Raw genomic sequence first — 6,794 nt, 5'->3', positions numbered from 1 at the left:
TATATTCTTGATTTAATTGAAGATATTTATCAATTAATAAAATATTTATTTCCTTATGTGATAATTGATTAATTATTTTGATTAAATTGGTAAATTGTTTTGCAAGAAATTATTAAATAAATCAAATATGGATAATTATGTGATTAAATGTTAATTTAGATTATTTTTTATTTGATCCCCTATGTTTTGAAAAAGTTTAAAACTTGCCCTCAAGTTTTGAAATTTTTGTTTTGTGATTAAAATTTTTAATTTAGACAATTTAAATTTCAAACCCTAGAATTTTACAAGTTTAAAATTAAACCCTATACTAATATAATATTACAAGATTTATATATATATATATATATATATATATATATATATATATATATATATATATATATATATATATGATTAAAATGCTAGTCTTACCGTTAGTAGGCCTCATTCACGAAGCCGGTCTATAAGGTGGGTATAAGGTTGCTGCCTATAAAATGGAGCTTAATGGGTGTACACTCACACCCACCGCTTGCTTGATCGGTGGAGGGTCGTTAGCCGAACTGGTAGGATAGGGCAACCTCATCTCTTCATTAAAAGTATAATATGAAATACAAAGTAACTACATGTTTTTCAAAATTTCCCAATCCTAGTTACTGTAGGAAAAGTGAATGGGTGCAATCCCATGAAATTACACTTTGCACCTTTGCTAAGATGTTAGTGGAGCGTGTGTGGTTTACCGACACACTAATTGGTTCTAAGTAAAGGTGGCAAAGGGTGATTCATTGTTTATCATAGTTCAATGGAGCGTGTGTGGTTTACCGGCACATCGAATAGGTGATTGTTATAATGAAGGCACCATGTGAATTTGCATGGTAATTCACACCCACTTTGTGATCCTTAGTATCCCAGTCACAAACGAGAGGGGCATATCGAGATTTAAACATGCCATTGAAAGGTTTCAGTGAATCTCATCCAAACCTAGGAATTCTCAATACATTTAGAACTTAAAGTTATGTTTTCATGGTGGAGAATTAGTGAATTGTCATTCACTTACCTTCAAATTGTTTGCATGTTAGATTACAACATCCCTTTTCTAATATGTAAATATTGTTGTTGGATCCTAGCCCTAATTTTTCTTATTGGGTGATAATTAGGGATTCAAATTCTAATCTATCTTTTTCCTTTCTATTTGTAGATGTCGAACGCGAACAACGCTGCTGCTAGCTCATTTACATTGATGAGCCTTTGTCAAAAGGTGACTTTCGATGGGACGAACTTTAGCGAATGGATAAGATACATTCGCATAATTGCTCGCTACGAGGACAAGGAGTATGTCCTCGATGACAAGCTCGAGAAGATCAACCCAGAAATCGCTACTCCGGCTGAAATGACTGCTTTTGAGACTCATGAACGTGATGCAAGGAAGGTTCATTGCATCATGATAGCCACAATGAACGCCGAATTCCAAAAGTCCTATGAGGACATGTATCCGTACGAAATGCACCAAGACTTGTTGGAGAGATACCACCAGAACGCGAGGCAGGAGCGTTACGAGATTTTCACTAACATGATATCCGCCAAAATGGGTCATGGAGAATCTCTTACCGTGCACCTGAAAAAGATGCAAAGGTATGTCGATCGTCTTCGTAAGTTGAATGTTGACTTTGGGGAAGACTTGGCGATCGACATGGTGCTTCACTCTTTGCCTCCGTGTTACAATCAATTTAGGATGACCTACCACATGAACAAAGAAGAGGTCACCCGAAGCAAGCTCCAAGGTCTCCTTAGGGTTGCTAAAAGCAACCTCAAGGACAAGTCTGTTTCACCCACTCCCAATCCACCCGCTGCTCCTGTGTTTGGCCATTGGGCAAGGAAGAGGCAAGAAGAGGAAGGCTCCGTCTAAGAGCCACCGCAAGGGAAAGTCCCGAGATGGTTCCTCTTCTAGTGGGACCAAAGTTGATCCCGCTAAGCCCAACCCTAACCCAAAGGAGGCAGAGTGCCATCATTGCCATAAAATAGGGCATTGGAAGAGAAGCTGCCCAGACTACCTGCAAGCCATAAGGGAAGGAAAGATCAAGCCGTCTTTCGCAGGTATATACACAATTAAATCTAACGATTCATCTCATGCTATTTCTTGGGTCCTTGATACCGGTTGTGGTTACCATATTTGTTCTGAATTGTAGGGACTAAGAAGAAATAGGGATGTGGAGCATGGAAGAATAAATCTAATCATGGGGAACAGAAGATCGTCGCCTGTGACCAAGATTGGAGTGTATTCTTTAGTGCTTAGGAATGTTTTATGTTTAGATTTGAACAATTGTTGCTATTCTCCAGAAATGGCAAGAAACATCATTTCATTTCATGGTTTGTTTAGACAAGGTTTTAGATTTTCTTTTAAAAATGAGAATGGTTCTATTCTTGCTTATCTAAATGGTGTCTTATATTTTGAAGCAATATTGTGTAATGGAATTTATGAAACTGTTATGATTGTAGATAACTTAGGAAATGATGTTTTATGCATGGATTCTTCCAATGGTATGGATAGAGCATCCTTGTGGCATTGTCGTCTTGGACATGTCAACAAGAAGTGCATAGCCCAACTCCAAAAGGATGGAGTGTTGGAGTCATTCGACCTTAGGGAAGATGACACATGCGAGTCTTGTTTGCTTGGAAAGATGACTAAGTCACCATTCACTAGTACATGTGAAAGGGGTGAGGGTCTATTGGACCTCATACATACCGATGTATGTGGACCGTTTAGATCAACCACGAAGGATGGAAACCGCTTCTATGTGACTTTTACCAATGACTATAGTAGATATGGGTACATCTAGCAAAAGTCAAAAACGTTTGAAAAGTTTAAAGAGTTCAAGAATGAAGTGGAGAATCAATTGGGCAGGAAAATCAAGATGCTTCGATCTGATCGAGGAGGAGAGTAACTAAGTCTTGAATTCCACGACTATCTCAAGGAGTGTGGAATAGTTTCACAATTGACGCCACCTAGGACACCGCAGTTGAATGGTGTGGCAGAAAGGCGTAATCGAACCTTGTTAGACATGGTTCACTCTATGATGATTCATGCTTCACTACCTATCTCTTTTTGGGGGTATGCCTTAGAGAGTGCCGCCCATATCCTTAACCGAGTCCCTACTAAGAAGGTTGCCAAAACACCTCACGAGATGTGGACAGGGAAAGCTCCCTCGTTAGCACATATCAAGGTTTGGGGTTGCAAGGCTTTCGTAAGACGAGATACTCACGACAAGCTCGAACCTCGTAGTGAGCGATGTATTTTCATCGGCTACCCACAGAAATCCTTTGGATATCTCTTATATAGACCGAAGGACAATGTTGTCTTTGTTGCGAGGAGAGGAGTTTTCCGAGAGCGAGAACTCATAAGCCAAGGAGACAGTGGGAGGCAAATCGAGCTTGAAGAGATTCAAGAGTCGATAGATGAAGGAACCTCTACCGCTGGCACTCAAACCGAGGAGGAAACTCCGGTTGAACCGATTGACGAGTCATTACCTCTTAGACGTTCCGAAAGAGTTAGAGTTCAACCCCGATTTTATGGTTTTCATATTACTACCGAAGGGGACACGTATATTAGTGATGGTACACTAATAAATCTAGATGAAGCTAATAGCTATAAGGAAGCCATGGCAGGCCCGGAGTCTGCGAAATGGAAAGAGGCAATGGACAACGAGATCCAGTCCATGTATGACAACCAAGTTTGGAATTTGGTTGATAATGTGCCCGGACGTAAGACCGTTGGGTGCAAATGGATCTTCAAGAAGAAGACCAACGTGGATGGAAACGTACACACATATAAGGCGCGATTGGTTGCGAAGGGCTTTACTCAAACTCCCGGAGTTAACTATGATGAGACCTTCTCACCAGTTGCGAAGATAAAGTCTATTAGAGTGATACTAGCAATTGCCACATTTCATGATTATGAGATTTGGCAAATGGATGTCAAAACCGCTTTCCTTAATGGGAAGTTGGCTGAGGATGTTTACATGGCTCAGCCAGAGGGTTTTGTCGATCCGAAGCATCCAAATAGAGTGTGTAAGCTTGAGAAGTCCATTTATGGACTTAAGCAAGCGTCTCGCAGATGGAATCTTTGCTTCGATGAGAAAGTCAAAGAGTTTGGATTTGTACGAAGCGAAGATGAATCATGTGTATATGTCAAAGCCAGTGGGAGTATAGTAAGCTTCCTTGTTCTATATGTCGATGACATACTACTCATAGGAAACGACGTCTCGACTCTGCAGGAGGTTAAGTCCTGGCTCGAGAAGTGCTTCGCTATGAAGGACCTCGGAGAGGCTTCCTATATTTTAGGGATAAGGATAGTGAGAGAACGAAGTAAGAGACTGATAGGACTTAGTCAGAACACGTACTTGGATAAAGTACTGAAACGTTTTAGTATGGAAAACTCGAAGAAGGGAGAATTACCGATACAAAGTAATGCCAAGTTGAGTAAGACTCAAAGTCCGAGTACCGAAGCTGAAATAGCTGAAATGAGCCGAGTTCCATACGCTTCCGCAGTTGGCTCAATCATGTATGCTATGACTTATACTCGCCCTGATGTAGCCTTTGCTTTGAGCATGGTTAGTAGATATCAAGGGAACCCTGGCAGAGCCCATTGGATTGCGGTCAAGAATATCCTTAAGTACCTTCGGAGGACGAAGGAATGGTTCTTAGTCCTCGGAGGGAGTGGTGACTTGAAGGTGCAAGGGTATAGTGACACCAGCTTTCAAACCGACAGGGACAACTACCGTTCGCAGTCGGGTTGGGTCTTTACCCTGAATGGAGGAGCAGTAACTTGGAAAAGTTCCAAGCAGGAAACCGTAGCTGATTCAATGTGTGAATCAGAGTACATTGCAGTGAGCGAAGCGTCGAAGGAGGCAATATGGTTGAAGAACTTCATCGGTGATCTTGGAGTTGTACATGCCATAAAGGAGCCCATGGAGATTTTCTGTGATAATGAAGGAGCGGTTGCCTTGACCAAGGAACCGAGGGATCATGGTAGATCTCGACATATCGACATAAAATATCACTTTATTAGACATCGTGTAGAAGAAGGACAACTCGTAGTGAAGAGGATATCATCAGAATATAACTTAGCAGATCCGCTTACGAAGGGACTGAGTAGGGTTAAGCACTTGCAGCATGCTAGGAGTATTGGGCTGAAGGATGATATTAGTATAGATTAGATAGTAGTAGAAACGTGTAATAGATAAATGTAATTAACATTTGATGATTAAATAAAAGAGTATTATTTATGATTAATGTTACTGTCTTATGTTAATTGTTTAACTATTGTTTCATTTTGCATGTTTTGACTTCCAGAATAATTGTGTTTATTAAGAATAATCGAATTATTGAAATTGTCCACAATCGTTCATATGTTGGAAGTAGATATGAATGAAGATTGTCATGAATTGGTGTGTAGATTGTCTAAATGGTATTAGACATAGCAAAAGGTTGCTGCAACGTTCATGAGTGCTTATAAACTGGTTTTGAGCATTGGAACAAACCCGCGCTTGATGGAATCACCTTATGGAATGTGATAAAAAGGGTGATCGCAAGACGATAATATCATATGGTCTTAAAACCAAGATATATGGTTTGTTATTTGTTAATTGGTTGTACATTGATAATGCGAAACCGCATCAGTAACTTGATGTTATAAAACGCATTGTTGTGTATAGTTGATTAATGAATAAGTAAATGCATATAAGTCGAAGTTTATCTGTTACTTTTATCCTAAGAGGGTAAAAGCGATATCTCGACCGCTCGATGGTTTGATTTGACTTATGTGCTGGGCCCGGTCAGAACTGAATTGATGTGTTCGATTAAGTTCTATGTCGAATAAATCGGAGATCGAGAAACCAAATGCTAGACAAATTGATTCTATAGAATTGTCAGCATGATATCTAAACAGAGGACTGTACAATCCCTTATCTAAAGGACAAGATTGATTAGATCAGAGTTTGACAACGTTTTTGAGAGATACGATTGCTAATCGGATTATACTTGTATATATAGTTACTAGACTTATCCAAGTGGGAGACTGTTGGAATAGTGTCTAAGGCTGCAACTATATTAGGCAAGTATTTGACCCGATTGTGCATGGTCCTTTTGGGTTGCCTTCACCATAGCAACTTGACAGGATGATTTATTATGAGAGAAGAAATATTATTAATATATTATAACAATAATATAAGGAATAATAATATTATTATTTGATTAATATAAGTCATAAATTAATTAGGAATTAATTTAGTGACTTGAAGAAATTAATTGAATAAAGGGGCATAAACTGTCAATTGATTGATAGTTATACTTTGGGCTATAAATCCCTTATGGATAATGGTGGACGATTTCTAGGGCTTAGGATAGGCTTAGATTTCGTCCAAGGCTTATCAATTAGGGTATTGGATTGCTTAAGGCCTAAGTTATCCAATTAAGGTTTAAGGGTGAAACCCTAGGAGCCTTACAAGTATAAATAGACCCCAAGGGTTAAGGAAATCGGCACTTGTGCTTTAGAAAGAAACCCTGGCCGATTTTGATCCCATTTCCTCTCTCCCAAATCATCCTCTTGCTAGTTGGTGTTTGTAAGCCATTAGAGGAGTGACAATTGTGACTCTAAAGCTCCAAGGACAAGAAGATCAAGCAAGTGATTCAAGGTATACTTCTAATTCTGATTTCATATTGTTATTATAGTCTATTAGCCATTAGGGTTTGCATGTGCACATAGGAATGTTCATATGGCCAAAACCCATCAAAATGTTCCAAGCAAGAAACCGTAGTTGATT

The sequence above is a fragment of the Lactuca serriola genome, chromosome 9, assembly GCF_051521515.1.
Source record: "Lactuca serriola cultivar US96UC23 chromosome 9, Lser_US96UC23_V15, whole genome shotgun sequence".
Taxonomy (NCBI): Eukaryota; Viridiplantae; Streptophyta; class Magnoliopsida; order Asterales; family Asteraceae; genus Lactuca; species Lactuca serriola.
Note: the sequence above shows the minus strand (reverse complement) of the source record.